Below are 24,455 nucleotides of genomic sequence, written 5' to 3'. Positions count from 1 at the left end.
TCTCAGAAGTAAGTTGGAAGATTAGTCGTCATTGACATAGAGTGCAAAGAATTGCAGAAAATAAGGAAACTTATTTGGATCCCAAAAAAAGGGAAGAATCCCCAAGTATAAGACCTTTGGTCTAAGGGGGTGATGTGAAAACCATCAGTAAGTCCAGATGGAGATATGAAACTCAAATAGTTAGCATGGAATATGAAAAACAAAATCAGTTCGGTATTGAGGGAAATTTGTATAATTACCATAGGGATTATGTCTAACATGTGTAAGAAACACAAAGTGATTAGAATGATCATCGAGCTTAGTTATTGATGATAAAGTAATCACAAAAAGGCTGTAAAACCATGCCTATTTATGTGTTATGAGGTTAGCGGCGTTGCATGTGACTCTAATTTTAGAATACAAGTCAAAGACTTAGCTCGCAACAATGCTATAAGTGTCTTCAGGAAGTGCTTAAGAAGATAATCAAGTGTGGGAATTATATCTCATGATTGAGGTAGATAAGACAACTCTGGTGAAAGAAGTTCATCGCTTAGCCTAGTTAGGAGTTTGATTTATGTACTCCAAAGATAGTAGAGTTGTTGTCTAGAATATGAATTGTTCCCCTTTAGTAGCCGAAGAGAAGGAGAAACAATGTGATGACCCCTATGTGTTACAGTTGAAAGAGGAGACTCACAAGTATAAGACAATGGCTTTTGAATAAGGGGGGATGATGGTACTTTTGAGGTACCAAGATGCATTGTGTGTTCCAGACATAGATGGACTTAAAGAGGGAAGATCATGTTAGAAGCCCATAATTCCAGGTATTCTTTCCATCCAGGTTCCCCAAATATGCATCATGACCAAGGAGATTTATTGGTTGAACGACATGGGAAAAAAACGTCGCAGACTTTGTGGCCAATTGTATGAATTGTCAGCAAGTGAAAGTCGAGCAGCAGAAAGCCTAGTATTTTATCAAAAAATACACATATTTTGAGTGGAGATGGTAAATATGGAATTTATAACGGAATTATCTAGCTCATTTTAAAAGTATGATTTGATTGAGTGATTGTAAATTGACTTACCAAGTCAGCACACTTCTTGCCAATAAAAACTACATATTCAGTAGAAGATTATACCAAGTTGTACATTCAGGAAATCGTTTGATTGCATGGGACTCAGTTTTCCGTCATTTCAGACCGTGATGCTCAGATAAAATGAATTAGAAGTTCTTTCAGAAAGGATTAGGCACAAGTTTTTCATCCTTAGAAAGATGGCCAGGCATAGCGCATTATTCAAATAGTTGAGGATAAGTCCTTGATGTTAAAAGTAATTGGGATGATCACATTCCTCGCATTGACCTTGCTAATAATAACACCTACCATTCTAGTATCAAGATAGCACTGTGAAAGACTCTGTATGGGCGAAGGTGTAGATCGCCAATTGGTTGGTTCAAAGCTGGTGAAGAGGAGTTATTGGGACCAAATTTGGTCTATCAGACTATAGAAAAATTTAAATTGATTCAAGAGCGTTTGAAGACGACTCTGAGCCGCCAAAAATCCTATTTGAACATGCGGCATAGAGACCTAGAGTTTCAAGTTGATGATTGGGTGTTTCTAAAAGTTTCGCCTATGAAAGGGGTTATGAGATTTGGGAAGAAGGGGAAGCATAGTCCCTACTATATTGGGCCATATAGAATCTTGCGAAGGATCGGTCAATTAGCTTATGAGTTGGAGTTGACACCAGAATTTGTGGCTATACAGCCACCGCTTCACGTGTCAGGTTATAACATTCATGTTTCCAGTACTCAGATACTCATGTCAGTTCAGTAATCAGATACTCATGTCAGTTCAATACTCATGTACTCATGTTAGTTTAATACTCAACTACTCATGCCGGTCCAATACTTAGATATTCATGCCAGCTTAGTACTCTGATATTGATGTTAGTTCAATTCTCAAATATTCGTGCCAGTTCAATATTCATATACCTATGTTAGTTCAGTATTCACGTATCCATGGCAGACCAATATTCAGTCAATGGAGTAGTCATTTAGTTCAGTATCTCAACAGTTCAGTAATCATGTAACCATTCAGTTTAGTATGCAAGTGTTAATGAAATTTCATGTTTCCACCATACCCATTTAAGGTCTGGAGTTAGCAGAAGTTACAGTCAGGACAATCATTCGAGGACGAATAATCCCAAGGGGGAGATAATGTAATACCCCGTACATTTGGACTAGGTGTGGATAAGTTAAATGGGTATTAATTTGATATTTTAGACATATGAAGTCCTAGAGGAATGATTATGGGTAAAAATAGTTGTTTCAAAATCAAGATGGAAAGTAAGGTGCATAAGATTTGACAAAATCGATTAAGTTTGCAGAAGGTCCATCCTCCATCAAAGTTTAGTGCAAATGTGTAAGGATTTGGGATAACTCAAAGCATGAAAGTTGTAGGCCTTTGAAATAGCTTTCCAACGATATATTATGGATCCCGAACGGATCTCTGTGCAAAAGGTTATGTGCGTTTTACAAAACAGAATGTGATATACGCGCCTTGAGCGTGCCTCGAGCGCGGCCGCGCTTCTTTTGAGGCAGTGTTACTGTCATTTTGCGCGGTCAGTAGCGCGGTCAGGTCTACAGGTGCGCGGGCACGCTCATGGGGAAGTCCTTGTTTTAAAGCCCTACTTTGTCCCCCACAACTCCAAAACATAAAAACTTGCTCTAGAAAGGAAAACTCTCAAAAACCTAACTCCTTAAGGGTCCCTCCACCACCCAAGGTAAGTTCTAATGGTGATTCTAAGTTAATTTCAATTTCCCAACATCTTATTAACATGCTTAAACCCTCCATATCATTAGATATTCGATTGAGATATCATTGTTGAGAGAAAGAACCCTAGAACTCGAATTCAAGAAGATTGAACGTCAAGAAGGTAATATCTTCACCCTCTAATTGATTATAACGTTGGATTAATGATTGTAGACTACAAGTTCATGAGATATGAGTTGATGAGTGTTATCTCTTTGCATGAACAATTACATGTTTGACTAGTTGAGTGTTGATTATTGGTTAAGGGTGTTGTTTATCTTATGAGTGAAGAAGAATGACATTGATTATAAGAAATTTGAGACTTTAGAATTTATCTAGGATCAACAGAATGGCTTGTTGGGAGTAGATACACCATTAATAAGGACTATGAAGCTTTATGTCACCAAGTATTTGAGAAAATGCTTAAGTGACTAAAACATGAGAATTATTGCTAATATGGAATCTCTTTGATTTGTATTGATATAGATTAAAGTTGAAAGCGTTGGCTGTCACACCTCCTTTTTGCGCGCCCGCCCCGAAGGGTTAAATGCGCGAGGGAGTTTTTCCAATTTAAGTGACAATATTCGAAATGGGATTATTTATTTAATTTAGAGTCGCCACTCGGGAAAGGTTTGGCTTTTGGTGTCCCAAGTCACCGGTTTATCTTGAATCCCAAATCGAGGAAATTTTCGACTTTCCAAATGAAGTCTACGAACCAGAAATTCTAAGTAAGAAATTTTGTTGACCAGAGGGAAGGTGTTAGGCACCCTCGAATCCCGTGGTTCTAGCACGGTCGCTTAAATTGTTATAATGGCTAAATATCTGATTTAAATACATGTTATGACTTATGTGCTTTTATTAAGTTTAAACCGCTTTTATTATTATCATTTATTTTTTATAGAATTGCAACGTCGTGAAAATGCATCTCGAACCACGTCACAATCAATGCACCCGTAGTTGTTAACATATTTCGACTCCGTTGAGATTTGAATTTGGGTCACATAAATGCGCACCCGAATTTAAGAATGTAATTTAATTAAGTCGTGCCTAAAGAGTCTAACGCGTTATTATCTTTGAGGAAGACCGTGAAATTCGCTAAACAGCTCATCCCAAATTCTAAGTATTTTTAATATGTACATTTATGAGGGCCCGCAGTTTGGAAGTTTTATTTGGCGAGGCGCAATTCATTTATTTTAAGGATATCCCAAAATGTCTACATTTCTATTAAACTCGTCTCTAAAAAAAAGAAAAAAAAAATCCTAGTTCATTGCATGCTAAAGAAACGTGACATATTAATGGCTAGATCAATACAAGTGTTAATGGAAAAGAATATTACAAAGATTGAAATTTTAAGCAAGATCGAGGTTGACAAGATGATACATTCGAATAAGATTAATTATCCTAGAACTGGGCTAACTCCACAAACCAATAATTACCTGGGACTATTTAAAACTAAAATTACCCTTAATTATTAATGCTTATCCAAAAATCTATTAGATCTAAACGCTAAACCTTCTTGCTAAATTCATGCTTATTAGATTGATGCTCTTAACTTGTTACATTGATTCGTGCTCCCAAAAATGTAAACCTACTGATTCTATTAATAGTCGCTTTATTTAAATGGCGGGCCAATGCCAGTATTAATTACTACTCTACGTTATTGAGACTGTATTGAAACAAGGAATCCAACAAGAGAGCTGACGTATATCGCTAATCAGTTGGTATTAACTAACACAATATGAAAATTTATGTGAGATACATATTTCTTAAAATCAAACTAAACCGGGCCATAACAAATTTAAACAGCCCAAAGGTCCGACAGGGTACATACAGACACCTATTAGATTATGCATTATACCATCATCGCCAGCTAAGTTAAACTAAATTTCTAAACACATGGTATACATCTAATCAATATAACAGCATACTACTTAACAGTCCACATTGGTTCGAGTACGCCCCAATTTATACGAAACAAATACGATTAGAATGAGCCCAAGCAAATACAAACTAATTGAATCATTTTATACTATTGCTACATCTTAAACACAGATATTGTGAAAGCAGGTGAACGTTTCATTTCTTTGTTTATTTCGACTCAACTTCCAATTCAAGCTTACATCAACCCATAGTTTCAGAAGTGTGTACCTGGAAACGTTTACAATTGAAGAGAAAAGAAGTCAGCAAAGCAGCAGCAGTACACAGGCAATAGCAAAGGCAGCAGTTCCAATAGCACCAAATACCCCAGAAATATACTTAAAGGAGGCTCGAAGTGATTTGTGAAACCCGACAGCAACTAAACAAACCAAACAGAATCAACTTAACTTGAATTTAGACCAAAACTGGACAAATAGATAGCCAATAGGTTCCAACAAATTGAAATCAGTCGAGCAGACCAATGTCAGCTACTGGGACTTGACACTAAACCAGAACTCACTGAAGTAGTGTTTTGTTGCTTTTGCTATCAACTATTTTCAAAGCCTCTCTTCGATGCTATGTCAACTCTATCTACTTCTTCCAACTCAACTCTCGTTCACTCTTTCTTCTCTTCTGTTTTTCAGTCTTTTTAGCTTGTGTATCTCTGTATCCTGTGTATTCTGTGTATCTCTCTATGTCTATTTCTGTTTTTCTTCTTTCTGATTTTTCAGAACTATTTTTGATTTTCAGAACTATACTTTCTGAACTCTCCACTGTCTCTTTCTGATTTCTTTATCTCTCTTTTAACTCTTCCTCCCCCCAAACCAGTGAAAACCTTCTGTTTTTATAGCCTCTCTCAGCCCATTCAAACATCCTGTTCAAACTAAACCCCCTCCCATGTTCTCCTCCTGTTTTTCCACTCAAAAGAATAAAATAAAAGCCCTTCCCATGAGATTCCCCTGACAGCCCCTTTTTCATTGTTAAAGTGGTTTATCATTTGTTAAACTAAGCAAACATGGTCAGCAGGAATATACCCTGATAGCACATGATGTCCAATTAACCCTAATTCATTAAAGAACTACAAATTGTCGTGCTTTCTGACTTCCTAAATCTAAAGTGAATAAATAAGGCTAGTAGTCTCTATCTTATGTGCACAAACAGGGTCAGCACATCAATATCAATCCAAACTAGGCTTTGTTTCAATTCGAAACTAGTATGAATTCATATGTACATATATTCAGCAGAATCAACTAACAGGAAACTCTGAATCAGGGAATGTCAACAAAATCGGCACCAAACAGTTCGAAGGGAACAAATAAACTATAAACAATTAATCGACGAAACTTAATTAATCGACTACGTAGTGTATAACATACGACTGGCAACAAACAATCAGAACCAAATAGGCAGACTTGTGATTTCAATGGTATTGACAAAATAGGGGCTAAAAGGAAACTTAATTAATCGACGAAACTTATCGAATCGATTACACAACCTATTATATACTTGAACAACGAACAGGAATAATTCGACCAAATAAAAGGTCTGATTTAGAGAAAAAGAAGAACAAAGCGAAGAAATTGGAAATAAAATCATTCTAAACAACGAACGAACAACAAACAAACAAACAACAATGGATCAAACGGAAAGAAACAAAAGAATACCTCAAGTAAACTAGGTGAAACGGACCCGAACTCAGACTCGACCTTTTTGAGGTCGAACGGATCTTAATCAAGTGTTCTCAACAGAGAACACTTTGACTAAGGTCTATTAGACCCTCAAACTTCTGCTAATTAGGACAAAATCCTGATTTCTGGATTTCTAGGGTTCATGGGGCTCAGATTAGGGGTTCAAGTTTTTCTGGTTAGATTCGGACCAAACCAAGCCTGGTTTGGTCACGGGGGAGGTCAGGGGAGTACCTGGCATGGATTTGGGGGGGTTTGGTGTAGGTCGAGGTTTGGTTCGAATCTTCGAATGAAGATTCGAGAATCTAGGGATTGATTCGAACTAAAAGGTTTGTGGATTTGGATTCAGGGTGGTTGAGTGGTCCTAGGGTGTTAAGATGGTGGCCGGCGGCGTTGATGCCGTCGGGTTTCAAACGGAAGGGGACTAAGGCGGTTAGGGTTTAGACCCAGGTCCGTCTCTGAAATGAGAGAGACAGAGGAACAGTGAGAGGAGGGGGGTCTGGCTCGGGGGTGCTGGGTGAAAGGGGGTAAGCTTATATACGGGGTGAGTGATTTGATATTGGCCGTTGGATCGCCAATGATCAACGGCCGTGATCTTTCCACTGAAGGGAACGGTGTCATTTGGTCTCATGCTGGGAATGGATCAAGCCGGGTTTCAGTGGGTTGGGTCAGGTAACGGGTAAGGGAGATGGGACGAGGGCCGTCAGATCAACTTGGTTTGAACGGCTGAGATGGGTGGTTCTTGAAACGACGTAGTTTTGGTATCAAACTACGTCGTTTGGTGGACTGGGAGAAGGGTCTCTTGGACCGGCTGCCTTGGGCTGCTTTTGGGGCTTTTGGGCCTCGAAAAAAAACTGGCCCAATCCGATTTTTAGACCAATTTGCACTCTTTTCTTTTATTTTCTAATTTAAAACACAATAACTAATTAAAGTAAAATTAAACACATATTAATTAATACTTAACACAATTATCACACACATATTAAAATATTTAAATAGGTAAAATCACACCATGGCAACAAATAGAATAAAAGATGCATATTTTGTTATTTTCCTTTTAATAACCGAATTATGGTTTAATTACACACGACATATGTTTTTTTGTATTTTTGTTTGATAAAACTAAATAAAAACGGACAAGACCACAAATAACTACCAAAAATGCCACGTAAATTCCAAAAATTATACAGCAAGACCATTTGTTATTATTTTTGATTTCTTTTGGAGTAATTGTCGTGTAAACAAAAATCACGTGCTCACAGCTGCCCCTCTTTGTCCGAAAACATGAAGAGTTTTCGTGCAAAGATAAAGTGAGCGGATATGAGCGATTTTGCCCATTGGACTACTCCATGTGAAGCACATTTTGAAAGATTTGACCGAATCTTTGCTTCAAAGATTTCCTACATATCCTGGGCTAAACACTAATCAGGTCAATGTAGTTCGGGAAACTTTGGTAGCTGGGGCTACCATGGGATTGCAATGCTTACTGTTACTGGTGTCGTTGTTACAGGTCAAGGGAGTTTTTTCCAATTAAAGGACAATCGAAACGGGATTGGTTTAATTATTTCGAAGTCGCCACTTGGGAGATTTAGGGTGTCCCAAGTCACCAATTTTAATCCCAAATCGAGGAAAATAATGACTCTATATTACAGTCTGCGTACCAGAAATCCGGATAAGGAATTCTGTTAACCCGAGAGAAGGTGTTAGGCATTCCCGAGTTCCGTGGTTCTAGCACGGTCGCTCAACTGTCATATTCGGCTTGATTATCTGATTTTATACAAGTGTGAACTTATGTGCAAAATTTAACTTTTAACCGCTTTTATCATTCTATTGTTTTTATCAGGAATTGCAACGTTGTGAAAATGTATCTCGAACCGCGTTACAATCAATGTACCCGTGGTCGTCGACACACTTTGACTCCGTTGAGATTTGGATTTGGGTCACATCAATGCGCACCCGAGTTTAAGGAAATTAAATTATTAAAGACGCGCCTAAAGCGACTAGCGTATTTATTTTGGGTAAGACCGTGGAATTTTACTAAAACGGTCCATCCCGAAGTCCAAATAATTTTAAAAGCAGATATTTACTGAGGGCCCCGCAATTTGTATTTTTATTTGGCGAGGCTCGTATCGTTCTTATTTTTAGTGAACTTGCAACGTCATGGACATGCATCTCGAACCACGTCACAATCAATGTACCCGTGATTAGAAACACATTTCGACTCCGTTGGGAATTGGATTTGGGTCACATAAATGCGCACCCGAGTTCAAGAAGGTAGGATTTATTAAAGCGTATCCTAAAGAGACTACCGTGTTGTTATTTTAGGGGGGTTGTGAAATTTGCTAAACAACCCATCCTGGAAACTAAATGCTTCAATAATATACATTTAACAAGGGCCCCGCATCTGCGCGTTTTGCTTATTTTCATCGAGGCTCATCTCGTTCTTATTTAAAAGGATATCCTATACAACTACGTTTCTTGTCTTGTTTGTCCTTATCAATTGGAAACAGTAGATAGTCCTAATTAATTACATGCTTGCAAGTTGTTTGTAACAACATTCAGAAATGCCTAAAATCAGAAACGAGGCTATCTGAGCAAATAATCACGGGCCCAAATCCAGCCCGAGCGTGATTGGCCAGACCTGGGCCACTGCTTGTTCGAAGCAAGCCGGCTTGGCCTGTTTTGGCCTGAACTCGACCTTTGTGAGGTTGAGGCCCTGAATTTGTGTTCCTGATCTTAAAACATGGTTTAAGAGTTATATGTAGCAATTTATTGGAAAGGAAAGAACTTATCTACAGTGTACGAATTTCATGCTTGGCATACATTACAGGCTTATACTACACCTTTGAACTAAATATGAGATACAAACTACTGCCTTGGGCATACTCTCATCACCAACCTATACGCACATTCTAGCATTCAACTACCATGCATTAACATTTATAGGCATGAAGACTACCTCTTGTACCCAGAACAAAAATGTAAAACTATTACACATTGCATGAATTTTTAATGTAACACTCTATATCTATAAAAACATTCTTCAGGTCTTTCATTTACATTCATGCTCAAATTTCCGGCTACATCTGACAGTGTCTTAGGTGTGTACCTGGTATAGAGGAACAGAAGAAGAAGGAAATGATCAGCTGGGCAGTATGCAGTAAACACAGCAACAACAGATACACAGCAACAGCACAGCAACAACCAACTAAACCCAGTGTTTTCCACAGCCACAGACAACCAACAATAATTCCCAGAACAAAAGAAACCAGCAAATAGTCGAATACCAAAACAGTAATCCCAGAAAAACAGAGTGGGAAACAACAGAGATAGCAGAGTGTTCAATGCAGCAACACTAACAGTTCAACAATCCCAATCAGCCCAGTTAACGCAAACAACAAAACCTGGCCTAGACAGCTTGACCAATATGAATCCTTACACAACTTTTGGACAGTGTTTGGTTACAGTATTTACTGGGACTCTCTTATGTTTTCAGTCTTTTTTTTCAACTCCCTAGACCTCTCTTCAGACTAAAAGCTTTTCAACCTTTTTCTTTCTCCCTCTTTGAAAACTAAAAATCCAGCCCCCTTTTAAGTTCTCAAATGGCCTATTTATAGGCCAAATGAACCAGTGCAGCTGAGCTGCCCTCGTGCTGCGACTTGCAGCCTGCCCATACCCTGTTAAACCCATGCTTGGGCATCTTTTGATGCCAGCCATTGGTTCCCCACGCCTGGTTTTAATCAAGAGTGATGGGCTCATTTTATTATTCATTTTAAGCCCCATACCCTTGTGTCTTATTCCCCATTAGTATTAGTTTAATCTTAATTAGTACCCTACTTGTCAGCTTCATTTAAACTAACCTTTTCTGCCCTTTTCAAACACCCCAGAATACCCCTGCTTAACCTTGATTATTACTGCCCTGCCTATTGCAGCCTCAGGGCATTTTTGAACTGATGAAAGTTCAGATTTAAGACTGCCTGGACTGAACCTTTTCAGTCATTTTTACAATGCAAACCAACCATTTTAAACAATGCTGGGGCATTCAGTTAGTGGCAACGTTCAATTAGTCATGCGACATTATTAGCTCGTTCGATTCATTAGTTATAGAAAACTAATCAACGATATTTATCGAGTCGACTATACTAATTATAGCAGGTAATAATCAGTCGCTCATATAAACAATACGTTCAGGGACCTAAAGGGCATCAGACAATTTTGTGTTCAATTACTGGGAACCTATATAAGTTTATTCATGCGACGACTATACTAATCGGACATGCTTATCATAGGATACATTTAAATCATACACAGAAAACAATCGACCAAATAAAAGGTCTTTACAGATAAGAAAGAAATTAAGAAACTATCAGAAAATAACAAACTATTATCACAAAGCATGCTAATGACTTAATCAGCAGTTGATATAAACGAAAAGGGAAAGAAAACTTACCGACAAAGTTTAAAATCAAAACGGACCCACATCAGACTCAACTTTGACCACTTGAGGCCGAACAAATTTTAACCAGGGTGTTCTCACATGAGAACACCTTGGTTAAGATCCATTGAACCTCAAATCCCTCTCAAGACTGGCTGAATTCCCCAGGTGCATGTGTTCTGAGGTCTGGATTTTCAGATCTGGATTTGTAGGAGTTGTGGGTAGATTCGGACCAAACCAAGCTTGGTTTGGTCACGAGGAAGGTCAGGGGGGTGTCTGGTATGAAGATGGGGTGGTTTGGCGTAGGTCCGGGTTCGACTCAAATCTTCAAACGAAGATTCGAGACGAGGGAAGGTGATTCGAGGCAAGAGGGTAACAGATCCATGTTCAGGAGAGTGAGGGGGTCTTGGGGTGTTCAGGAGGTGGTCACCGGCGTTCGTGCCGCCGGCTTTAATGGCGAGGGAGACGGGGGCGGCTAGGGTTTCTAATGGGAGGTCCGGGTTTGAGCTTGGGGACGAAGGGGTGGGGTGTTGGTATAGGGGGCGTGGGTGTAAGGGAAGGTTTATATATGGTCTATGGGATTGGATCTGAGCCGTTAGATCAGATGATCTCAACGGCTTGGATCTGAGGGTAAGAACTGAGACGGGGTCGTTTGGTAGTTAAACGGGGTCGTTTGGTTTAAGTGAGGGGTTGGGTCAGATTTGGGTCGGGTTTGAACCTGGGTTATTGAAAGTGATCCTGGACCGTTGGATTGGATTGATTGGAACGGCTGAGATGGATTGGCCTGAAACGGTGCCGTTTCAGGAGATGCCTGGGCAGCCGGATTTGGACTGGGCCTGAGTGCTGGTTGGGCCTGTTATTTTGTTTAATTTTTGGCCCAAACCGATTTCCTTCACTTTTGTTTTCTAATTTCATTTTTTCTTTTAAAACAAAAATAAAAATAAAAATAATAAATAACGAAATTAAAACTAAACAACAATGCAACATTTTAACACAATTATCACAAAAATTATTTAAGTAAGTTAAAAACCTAGAACAAACGATGCACACATATATATATATTTTTTTTGAATTTTCTTTTACTGACCGAATTATGGTTTAATCATACATATTTTGTATTTTTGTTTGTTAATGATTAAATGCAAAAATGGACAGATCCACAAATGACTAACAACACATGTCACGAAAACTCGAACAATTGTACAGCGAAACCATTTGTTACTATTTTTATTTTCTTTTGGAGCGATTGCTCGTAAAGCAAAAATCACGTGCTTACAACAACTACTTTAACTGGCCTCCTTATTACAACCAAAGGAAATTGAAACTGAACTAACTATTTATGCATGTCAACCGCTAGTTACAAGATTCCTATCTATAATTCTTTTGCAACTTGATCTTAGGTCTTAGCTGATTCTGCTTGTAGACTTCGATCCGAATCTTGATGCTCGCAAGTTGTAGGCGCTTGTTTATTTCTGCAGTATTGAGTGAAACGGGATTGGCGGAGCTCTGGACTTTAATCAAATTTTGGAGCGATCCGCCGTTTGTTTGTTCCAGTATTTAGGAACATCTTCTCTTTTTGTTCTTTTCTTCTTTTCTTTATTCAAGATTGAGACTCATCCCATAGGTCATCTCGATCCATGCGCCTCGAGGTCAGACCTGCTGAGACAAACAAAACAAACGAACGAAGTTTTTGCCCCAGTTTCACTAGGAAAATTTCGTGAGTTAATTGCCATAATAATCTACAGCACTGATGCGGGGATAAAAAAACTCTAGTCTGCAAAACGCAACTCAGGGATTGGAGCCCTAATGTCGCCAAAGGTAAAAACGCTCAGTTCAGGGATTGGAGCCCTAATGCTGGCTAAATGGAAAAACGCTCAGTTCAGGGATTGGAGCCCTAATGCTGGCTAACAGAAAAATGCTCAGTTCAGGGGTTGGAGCCCTAATGCTAGCTAACAGAAAAATGCTCAGTTCAGGGGTTGGAGCCCTAATGCTGGCTAAATGGAAAAATGCTCAGTTCAGGGATTGGAGCCCTAATGTTGGCTAAAACAAAACGCTCAGTTCAGGGGTTGGATCCCTAATGCTGGCTAACAGAAAAAATGCTTAGTTCAGGGGTTGGAGCCCTTATGCTGGCTAACAGAAAAATGCTCAGTTCAGGGGTTGGAACCCTAATGCTGGCTAACAGAAAAAATGCTCAGTTCAGGGGTTGGAGCCCTAATGCTAGCTAACAGAAAAAATTCTCAGTTCAGGGGTTGGAGCCCTAATGCTGGCTAACAGAAAAAATGCTCAGTTCAGGGGTTGGAGCCCTAATGCTGGCTAACAGAAAAAATGCTCAGTTCAGGGATTGGAGCCCTAATGCTGGCTAAAACAAAACGCTCAGTTCGGGGATTGGAGCCCTAATGCTGGCTAAGTGAAAAAGTGCTCAGTTCAGGGATTTGAGCCCTAATGCTGGCTAACAGAAAAATGCTCAGTTCAGGGGTTGGAGCCCTAATGCTGGCTAACAGAAAAATGCTCTATTCAGGGATTGGAGCCCTAATGCTGGCTAAATGGAAAATGCCGGGGATTCTAACTGACCCTCTTTTTTTTGAGTTTTTCTTCTTACTTCCTTTTTTGTTTTTTCTTATTACATTTCGTTTAGTAAAATGCAGGAGAGAACTTTGGGGAAACTTCCCTTTTGGGTCGATTCCTTATTGCAAAGCCGTTTCTTGCACTTGTGCTTTTCTTTTTGGGCGGCACCTGCTTTTGGACGGCTGCCCCGGATCAAACCTGTTCCAATCTTCCAAACAAAGAACAATTGTCAGTTTGAAAATGGTGGTTGGTTCGGTGACCTTGATTGTTCCAATTGCTTTGTTGCGTCCTTGTTCCTGTTGAGAAACTCCGCCATTGATTGGATTCATAGGTAAGATCCCTTTAGGCTGTTCAAACTCGCGTTCCCGGATTCTGTGATGATTTGCCCGTGTAAGGCTTTGGTTCTTTCATCCCATTCTACTTGGGTATTTTTACCGAGGCAGACTCAGTGGGGATTTTTATTGGGGAGACTCTGTGGGGATTTTTACAAGGCAGACTCGTTGGGGATTTGCTGGGGCAGACTGGGATTTTTACAAGGGGAGACTCTGTGGGGATTTGTACAAAGGGAGACTGGAATTTTTACAAGGGAGGACTCAGTGGAAATTTTTTTTTTTTGTGTGGGTGTGTGTGGCTTTACTTCGAATGCAGCCAACATCATGATCCATCGGGATTGTTAAATCGTACCACTGAAGCGGGGTATTTACTTCTCATGAAATGGAGCTCCTGTGAAACCGGTCCTGCCACCTATTCTTTCCAGTATATCTGGAACTTGGGGTTAAAAATGAAAGAGATTCAAAGAAAAGTAAAACAAAGAACGGAGAAAGCAATTTTTAGAAGAGAAGTATCTCTTTCGGGATAAGAAAGACTTATCTGAGGAAAAACATGCTGACTTTAGATTGACATGACATGCTTTTTGGACTGGACGCCTGACCTTCACGAACTTGTATTTCCTCATGAACCAAAACGGATCTATGTTTCCAAACCGGTGGAACTTTGCCAAGACTTTCTGACGCGGAATCATCTTTTCGGCCGACAGCGCCCTTTGCGGGTTTTCATAGTCGACCTCTATCATTTTCTCTTCTTGTCGTCGCCTGATAGCACTCTTTGCGAGTTTTTACTAAACAAGCTCTCTCATTTTCGATTTATCTGCTCCCGTCGCCTTACGGTGCCCGAAGGTTTTCACCGATAAGACTCTCTTGTTTTATTTCTCTCAATTTGAATGTGCCGGCCTCCAATCATGATGTCTCTCGGCTTCCCCTACCTTTGGCAATTGATCCGAAGGACTTGTGCTTGGTAAAAGAATGGTAGATGAAACTGCAAATTCTAAGCCGTTTGGTGTGCCCCAGTTTCAATTTCAGGGTAAATGGGATTTTATTGTTGGTGTGACTGAACCCCAGAGAGAGGCTGCCTACGTATCCTTTCGGAATCAAGTCAAACGTAGTTCAGGCTCAAACAAATATTTTTTTTTTCTTTTTTATTTTTGTTTTTTTGTTTTTTTTTTATAAGGTAGCCAAAGAAATGTAACCGGCTCAAAAGGCTTGTGGAGAGTGTTTATAATGTTTGGGTAGTGGGAACAAATCCTTCATCATCTCAAATGTGCCAAGACATCACCGAAGTAAACATCAAACATAGTACCTTTTGACTGCATCTGCATTCACTGCTGTTTCAACGACATTTATCGAGTCGACTATACTAATTATAGCAGGTAATAATCAGTCGCTCATATAAACAATACGTTCAGGGACCTAAAGGGCATCAGACAATTTTGTGTTCAATTACTGGGAACCTATATAAGTTTATTCATGCGACGACTATACTAATCGGACATGCTTATCATAGGATACATTTAAATCATACACAGAAAACAATCGACCAAATAAAAGGTCTTTACAGATAAGAAAGAAATTAAGAAACTATCAGAAAATAACAAACTATTATCACAAAGCATGCTAATGACTTAATCAGCAGTTGATATAAACGAAAAGGGAAAGAAAACTTACCGACAAAGTTTAAAATCAAAACGGACCCACATCAGACTCAACTTTGACCACTTGAGGCCGAACAAATTTTAACCAGGGTGTTCTCACATGAGAACACCTTGGTTAAGATCCATTGAACCTCAAATCCCTCTCAAGACTGGCTGAATTCCCCAGGTGCATGTGTTCTGAGGTCTGGATTTTCAGATCTGGATTTGTAGGAGTTGTGGGTAGATTCGGACCAAACCAAGCTTGGTTTGGTCACGAGGAAGGTCAGGGGGGTGTCTGGTATGAAGATGGGGTGGTTTGGCGTAGGTCCGGGTTCGACTCAAATCTTCAAACGAAGATTCGAGACGAGGGAAGGTGATTCGAGGCAAGAGGGTAACAGATCCATGTTCAGGAGAGTGAGGGGGTCTTGGGGTGTTCAGGAGGTGGTCACCGGCGTTCGTGCCGCCGGCTTTAATGGCGAGGGAGACGGGGGCGGCTAGGGTTTCTAATGGGAGGTCCGGGTTTGAGCTTGGGGACGAAGGGGTGGGGTGTTGGTATAGGGGGCGTGGGTGTAAGGGAAGGTTTATATATGGTCTATGGGATTGGATCTGAGCCGTTAGATCAGATGATCTCAACGGCTTGGATCTGAGGGTAAGAACTGAGACGGGGTCGTTTGGTAGTTAAACGGGGTCGTTTGGTTTAAGTGAGGGGTTGGGTCAGATTTGGGTCGGGTTTGAACCTGGGTTATTGAAAGTGATCCTGGACCGTTGGATTGGATTGATTGGAACGGCTGAGATGGATTGGCCTGAAACGGTGCCGTTTCAGGAGATGCCTGGGCAGCCGGATTTGGACTGGGCCTGAGTGCTGGTTGGGCCTGTTATTTTGTTTAATTTTTGGCCCAAACCGATTTCCTTCACTTTTGTTTTCTAATTTCATTTTTTCTTTTAAAACAAAAATAAAAATAAAAATAATAAATAACGAAATTAAAACTAAACAACAATGCAACATTTTAACACAATTATCACAAAAATTATTTAAGTAAGTTAAAAACCTAGAACAAACGATGCACACATATATATATATTTTTTTTGAATTTTCTTTTACTGACCGAATTATGGTTTAATCATACATATTTTGTATTTTTGTTTGTTAATGATTAAATGCAAAAATGGACAGATCCACAAATGACTAACAACACATGTCACGAAAACTCGAACAATTGTACAGCGAAACCATTTGTTACTATTTTTATTTTCTTTTGGAGCGATTGCTCGTAAAGCAAAAATCACGTGCTTACAACAACTACTTTAACTGGCCTCCTTATTACAACCAAAGGAAATTGAAACTGAACTAACTATTTATGCATGTCAACCGCTAGTTACAAGATTCCTATCTATAATTCTTTTGCAACTTGATCTTAGGTCTTAGCTGATTCTGCTTGTAGACTTCGATCCGAATCTTGATGCTCGCAAGTTGTAGGCGCTTGTTTATTTCTGCAGTATTGAGTGAAACGGGATTGGCGGAGCTCTGGACTTTAATCAAATTTTGGAGCGATCCGCCGTTTGTTTGTTCCAGTATTTAGGAACATCTTCTCTTTTTGTTCTTTTCTTCTTTTCTTTATTCAAGATTGAGACTCATCCCATAGGTCATCTCGATCCATGCGCCTCGAGGTCAGACCTGCTGAGACAAACAAAACAAACGAACGAAGTTTTTGCCCCAGTTTCACTAGGAAAATTTCGTGAGTTAATTGCCATAATAATCTACAGCACTGATGCGGGGATAAAAAAACTCTAGTCTGCAAAACGCAACTCAGGGATTGGAGCCCTAATGTCGCCAAAGGTAAAAACGCTCAGTTCAGGGATTGGAGCCCTAATGCTGGCTAAATGGAAAAACGCTCAGTTCAGGGATTGGAGCCCTAATGCTGGCTAACAGAAAAATGCTCAGTTCAGGGGTTGGAGCCCTAATGCTAGCTAACAGAAAAATGCTCAGTTCAGGGGTTGGAGCCCTAATGCTGGCTAAATGGAAAAATGCTCAGTTCAGGGATTGGAGCCCTAATGTTGGCTAAAACAAAACGCTCAGTTCAGGGGTTGGATCCCTAATGCTGGCTAACAGAAAAAATGCTTAGTTCAGGGGTTGGAGCCCTTATGCTGGCTAACAGAAAAATGCTCAGTTCAGGGGTTGGAACCCTAATGCTGGCTAACAGAAAAAATGCTCAGTTCAGGGGTTGGAGCCCTAATGCTAGCTAACAGAAAAAATTCTCAGTTCAGGGGTTGGAGCCCTAATGCTGGCTAACAGAAAAAATGCTCAGTTCAGGGGTTGGAGCCCTAATGCTGGCTAACAGAAAAAATGCTCAGTTCAGGGATTGGAGCCCTAATGCTGGCTAAAACAAAACGCTCAGTTCGGGGATTGGAGCCCTAATGCTGGCTAAGTGAAAAAGTGCTCAGTTCAGGGATTTGAGCCCTAATGCTGGCTAACAGAAAAATGCTCAGTTCAGGGGTTGGAGCCCTAATGCTGGCTAACAGAAAAATGCTCTATTCAGGGATTGGAGCCCTAATGCTGGCTAAATGGAAAATGCCGGGGATTCTAACTGACCCTCTTTTTTTTGAGTTTTTCTTCTTACTTCCTTTTTTGTTTTTTCTTATTACATTTCGTTTAGTAAAATGCAGGAGAGAACTTTGGGGAAACTTCCCTTTTGGGTCGATTCCTTATTGCAAAGCCGTTTCTTGCACTTGTGCTTTTCTTTTTGGGCGGCACCTGCTTTTGGACGGCTGCCCCGGATCAAACCTGTTCCAATCTTCCAAACAAAGAACAATTGTCAGTTTGAAAATGGTGGTTGGTTCGGTGACCTTGATTGTTCCAATTGCTTTGTTGCGTCCTTGTTCCTGTTGAGAAACTCCGCCATTGATTGGATTCATAGGTAAGATCCCTTTAGGCTGTTCAAACTCGCGTTCCCGGATTCTGTGATGATTTGCCCGTGTAAGGCTTTGGTTCTTTCATCCCATTCTACTTGGGTATTTTTACCGAGGCAGACTCAGTGGGGATTTTTATTGGGGAGACTCTGTGGGGATTTTTACAAGGCAGACTCGTTGGGGATTTGCTGGGGCAGACTGGGATTTTTACAAGGGGAGACTCTGTGGGGATTTGTACAAAGGGAGACTGGAATTTTTACAAGGGAGGACTCAGTGGAAATTTTTTTTTTTTGTGTGGGTGTGTGTGGCTTTACTTCGAATGCAGCCAACATCATGATCCATCGGGATTGTTAAATCGTACCACTGAAGCGGGGTATTTACTTCTCATGAAATGGAGCTCCTGTGAAACCGGTCCTGCCACCTATTCTTTCCAGTATATCTAGAACTTGGGGTTAAAAATGAAAGAGATTCAAAGAAAAGTAAAACAAAGAACGGAGAAAGCAATTTTTAGAAGAGAAGTATCTCTTTCGGGATAAGAAAGACTTATCTGAGGAAAAACATGCTGACTTTAGATTGACATGACATGCTTTTTGGACTGGACGCCTGACCTTCACGAACTTGTATTTCCTCATGAACCAAAACGGATCTATGTTTCCAAACCGGTGGAACTTTGCCAAGACTTTCTGACGCGGAATCATCTTTTCGGCCGACAGCGCCCTTTGCGGGTTTTCATAGTCGACCTCTATCATTTTCTCTTCTTGTCGTCGCCTGATAGCACTCTTTGCGAGTTTTTACTAAACAAGCTCTCTCATTTTCGATTTATCTGCTCCCGTCGCCTTACGGTGCCCGAAGGTTTTCACCGATAAGACTCTCTTGTTTTATTTCTCTCAATTTGAATGTGCCGGCCTCCAATCATGATGTCTCTCGGCTTCCCCTACCTTTGGCAATTGATCCGAAGGACTTGTGCTTGGTAAAAGAATGGTAGATGAAACTGCAAATTCTAAGCCGTTTGGTGTGCCCCAGTTTCAATTTCAGGGTAAATGGGATTTTATTGTTGGTGTGACTGAACCCCAGAGAGAGGCTGCCTACGTATCCTTTCGGAATCAAGTCAAACGTAGTTCAGGCTCAAACAAATATTTTTTTTTTCTTTTTTATTTTTGTTTTTTTGTTTTTTTTTTATAAGGTAGCCAAAGAAATGTAACCGGCTCAAAAGGCTTGTGGAGAGTGTTTATAATGTTTGGGTAGTGGGAACAAATCCTTCATCATCTCAAATGTGCCAAGACATCACCGAAGTAAACATCAAACATAGTACCTTTTGACTGCATCTGCATTCACTGCTGTTTCAGGATCATTTCCTTCAATATCGCCCAGATACAATGCGCCGCTCGGCAATATCTTCCGGATGATGTATGGGCCTTTCCAATTAGGAGCAAATTTTCCTTTCGCTTCCTGGTGATGTGGCAGAATGCGCCTCAATACTAGTTGACCCACTTCAAAATTCCTGGGTCAGACTTTCTTGTTGTAAGCACGGGCCATTCTTTGTTGGTACAACTGCCCGTGACAAACCGCAGCCATTCGTTTCTCGTCAATCAAAGTCAACTGCTCCAATCGAGTCTTAATCCACTCGCTATCTTCAATTTCTGCTTCGACAATGGTTCGGAGCGAAGGAATTTCTACTTCCGCTGGTATTACAGCCTCGGTCCCATACACCAACAAATAAGGGGTTGCCCCTACTGAAGTGCGTACTGTAGTGCGATATCCTAGCAATGCAAAGGGTAACTGTTCATGCCATTGTCGGGAACTCTGGATCGTCTTCCTCAAAATCTTCTTGATGTTCTTGTTTGCTGCTTCAATAGCGCCATTGGCCTTGGGCCGATAAGGAGTGGAGTTCCTATGCGTTATTTTGAACTGTTCGCATACATCCCCCATCAAATGACTGTTCAAGTTCGCCACGTTATCTGTGATGATAGTTGCGGGAATACCAAAACGACAGATAAGATTTGAATGTACAAAATCCACTACAGCCTTCTTAGTGACCGATTTGAGAGTGACAGCTTCTACCCATTTCGTGAAGTAGTCGATAGCAACCAGTATGAATCTGTGTCCATTCGAAGCCTTCGGCTCGATCCGACCAATGACGTCCATGTCCCAAGCAACAAATGGCCAAGGTGCAGACATGGGATGCAGTTCCGTGGGAGGTGCATGAATCAAATCACCGTGCACCTGACACTGATGACATTTTCGAACGAAGCTAAAACAGTCCTTTTCCATGGTCATCCAGTAATAACCATCTCGAAGGATTTTCTTTTCCAAAACATAACCATTCATGTGGGGCCCGCACACTCCTGCGTGTACTTCTTGCATGATTCTTCCCGCCTCCTCGGCGTCAACACATCTTAACAAATTGAGGTCCGGGGTCCTTTTATACAATACCTCGCCGCTCAAAAAGAAACCTCTTGCATGCCGTCTGATAGTCCTCTTTTGATCTCCAGTAGCATGTTCGGGGTATTCTTGTGTCTTCAAGAACCTCTTGATATCATGGTACCATGGCTGTGTACGCAATCCTGCCTCGATTATATTACAGTAGCCGTGTCTTTCCCTGATTTGGATTTCCAAAGGATCGACGTGGGCGTTGCCTGGGTAGGGTAACATTGAAGCTAAGGTAGCAAGTGCATCCGCTAGTTCATTGTGACACCGCGGGATGTACCTGAACTCTGTTGACTTGAAATGCTTGTTGAGGTCCTCCACGTGCTTTCAGTAAGCAATAAGCTTGACATCCCGAGTTTCCCATTCGACTTGGGCTTGCCGGATAATCAGGTCAGAATCCCCCATAATCAATAAATCTTCAACATCCTGATCGATCGCCATATGCATGCCCATGATGCAGGCTTCATATTCAGCTGTATTGTTCGTGCAGAAGAAATGCAGTCTAGCTGTAGCAGGATAGTGTTGGCCAGAGGGTGAGATCAAATTGCCCCAATTCCTACACCTTTAGCGTTTACGGCCCCATCAAAGAACATCTTCCAAACATGAGCGCTTTCCGAGGCTACTTCTATGGTGTTTATTTCTTCATACGGAAAATAAGTACTCAATGGTTGGTATTCTTCATCAACCAGGTTTTCGGCTAGATGATCTGCTAACGCCTGGGCTTTCATTGCCGTGCGGGTGACATAGACTATGTCAAATTCGGTAAGCAAGATTTGCCACTTGGCCAGTCTTCCCGTAGGCATTGGCTTCTGAAATATGTACTTCAAAGGGTCCAACCTGCTTATGAGGTAAGTAGTATGAGCTTGGAGATAATATCTCAATTTTTGAGCAACCCATGTCAAAGCACAACACGTTCTTTCCAACAAAGTATACTTGGCCTCGTAGCCGGTGAATTTCTTGCTCAAGTAGTATATTGCCTGCTCCTTCTTTCCGGTTATGTCATGTTGCCCGAGGACGCAACCGAAAGAATTTTCCAAGACTGTCAGATATAAGAACAGGGGTCTTTCTGGCTCTGGCGGGACCAAAACTGGGGGATTTGAAAGATATTCTTTGATCTTGTCAAAAGCTTCTTGACACTCACCTGTCCATTTGATCGTTGCATCCTTCCTCAATAGCTTAAATATGGGCTCACACGTGCTAGTCAGCTGGGCAATGAATCGGCTGATATAGTTTAACCTGCCCAATAGACTCATCATGTCTTTCTTCGTTCTTGGGGGAGGTAGATCTCTGATAGATTTTATCTTTGTTGGATCTAGTTCGATACCTCTCCTGCTTACTATGAAACCCAAAAGCTTGCCTGATGGGACTCCGAAAGTGCATTTGGCCAGGTTCAGCTTCAAGTCGTACTTCCTCAGTCTCTCGAAGAATTTCCTCAAGTCTTGGATATGATTGTTCCGAGTCCTGGACTTGACTATCACGTCGTCCACATACACCTCTATCTCTTGATGCATCATGTCATGAAAAATGGCAGTCATGGCTCTCATGTAAGTTGCCCCAGCATTCTTCAAACCGAATGGCATGACCCGATAACAGTAAGTGCCCCAAGGTGTAGTGAAGGCAATTTTCTCGGCGTTTTCTTCATCCATCAACACTTGATGATATCCAGCGTAACAATCTACGAAAGACTGTATCTCATGTTTGGCGCAATTATCAATAAGGATGTGGATGTTGGGCAATGGGAAATTGTCTTTGGGACTCGCCCTGTTCAAATCTTGATAATCCATGCATACCCGAGTCTTCCCATCTTTTTTCGGCACTGGAACTACATTCGCCAACCACGTGGTGTACTGGACTACTCGAATTACTCCCGTCTTCAACTGCTTGGTGATTTCTTCTTTAATCTTGTCACTGACATCAGTTTTGAACTTTCTCTGCTTTTGTTGAACTGGAGGATAATCAGGGTGAATTGGCAATTTATGCACCACTAGATCAACACCTAATCCCGGCATGTCATCGTATGACCAAGCAAACACATCTTTAAATTCAAAAAGGAGTTGAATTATTGCGTCTCGCATTTCCTCGTCCGTGTGAATGCTTATTTTGGTCTCTCGGATTTCTTCAGGAGTTCCCAAATTAACCGGTTCGGTGTCATTCAGATTCGGCTTAGGTTTATTCTCAAAATGTTCCAGTTCTCGATTTATTTCCCTAAAAGCCTCTTCTTCGTCATATTTTGATTCTTGGTTCATTATTTCGCAATTAAACAGCTCGTTGTGATCTGGGCGTGAAGTCCGCAAGCATGTCATATTATTTAAAGCCGCATTATTATAACTGAAAGAAAAGATAAAGGAAAAATAACAATAAATCAGAATAAAGGAAAAATGAGAGAACACTGATTTTTATTTCTTGGAATTCGGAAGATAAAAAAGTTTATATTTCAGGAATCCAAAAACAAAAAACTGAAGGAAAAACATCTGATTTACATCCTAGGGATAACTCGTGATGCAGGAAAGGTGGCAGGACAGGCCTACCCGGACTCCTGTCTAGTTGGGAACGGCGTGGCCTCCCAGTTTCGAAGTTTGGCGTTTGGCCCTACATATAGCATCTCAGCGGTGCCTGTGCCTTCTCCTGGTTGAACCATGTGAGCTTCGTAGAGCATTCCTCTCATTACCCCACATATCTCCTCGATCTCTTCGGCCGTGAAAACCTCATCGTCTTCTTCTTCGATGTATTTCGGTCCGACGAAAGTCTCGTATAAATCTGGCAATGGCCGAGGCAGTTTCCAACCCTCATTTTTCCTCTTCCTTGCCCACTCTTCATCTTTTGGAGTGGGTTGAAAACCTATCCCAAAAAGTTTCTTGGTGGAAGGCAAGGTGATGGGTTCCGTTATTCCTTGCAACGTTCGTCCAAGCCCTTTCCCTGGCCTGAATCCGTGTCGGATCATTTCTTTAGCCACCATGATTGAGGCGTTGGACAAAAAGGTTGGGGGCAAGGTCTTCCTTCTTCATACTGCTCTGCTAGCACAACTTCGAAAGCCTGATAAACCGTGTGCTCGCTCCCTTCCCTCGCTTCAAGATATGGGATGGATGGGTCCCGATAAATAGACTGTTCGTCTTCTCTGTGGACCACAATTTCCTGATCTTCGTAATCAAACTTCACCATCTGGTGAGAGTGGAAGGCACAGCCCCTGCCGCATGAATCCAAGGTCTGCCGAGGAGAAAATTGTAAGACGTATCCATGTCGAGCACCTGGAAAGTTATGTCAAACTCCACTGGTCCTATAGTTAATACCAAGTCTATTTCCCCTAGGGTGTCCCTTTTGACGCCATCAAAAGCCCTTACGCAGACATTATTGGGGCGGATTCTTCCAGTCCCAATTTCCATTCTCTGCAGCGTGGAGAGCGGACAAATATCAACAGCTGAACCTCCATCCAACATTACCCGCTTAACGTAGTAGTCTTCGCATTTAACTGTCAGATGTAAGGCTTTGTTGTGAGCTGCTCCCTCTGGAGGTAAGTCGTTCTTGCTGAAAGAAACCTGGTTAATTACGAAGAACCTCTCCGTCATTCGTTCCAGTTGTTCGACTGAGGTCTCAGCCGGTATATATGCTTCGTTCAGGGTTTTGAGCAAGATTTTTTGATGTTCGGCCGACCTCATCAGTAGAGATAGCACAGATACTTGGTCGGGGCACTTGCGTAACTGATCCACTACCTCGTAGTCGGGCATTTTCATCTTTTGGAAGAAAGCTTCCGCTTCTTCAACGCTTACAGG

General features: G+C 41.1%; 1 protein-coding gene across 1 annotated transcript in view; it reads right to left on the bottom strand.

The window, feature by feature from the left end:
- Positions 1 to 4,525: 4,525 nt before the first annotated feature.
- LOC107828636 (uncharacterized) overlaps positions 4,526 to 24,455 on the bottom strand; it is a 45,126-nt gene continuing 25,196 nt past the window's right edge. Inside the window, exon 7 of the transcript XR_012703667.1 lies at positions 4,526 to 4,623. The gene's annotated coding sequence lies outside the window, so the exon portion shown is untranslated. The remainder of the gene's footprint in view (positions 4,624 to 24,455) is intronic.

The sequence above is a fragment of the Nicotiana tabacum genome, chromosome 20, assembly GCF_000715075.1.
Source record: "Nicotiana tabacum cultivar K326 chromosome 20, ASM71507v2, whole genome shotgun sequence".
NCBI lineage: Eukaryota > Viridiplantae > Streptophyta > Magnoliopsida > Solanales > Solanaceae > Nicotiana > Nicotiana tabacum.
The sequence above is the reverse complement of the archived record's forward strand: the minus strand, read 5'-3'. Positions and strand labels throughout refer to the sequence as shown.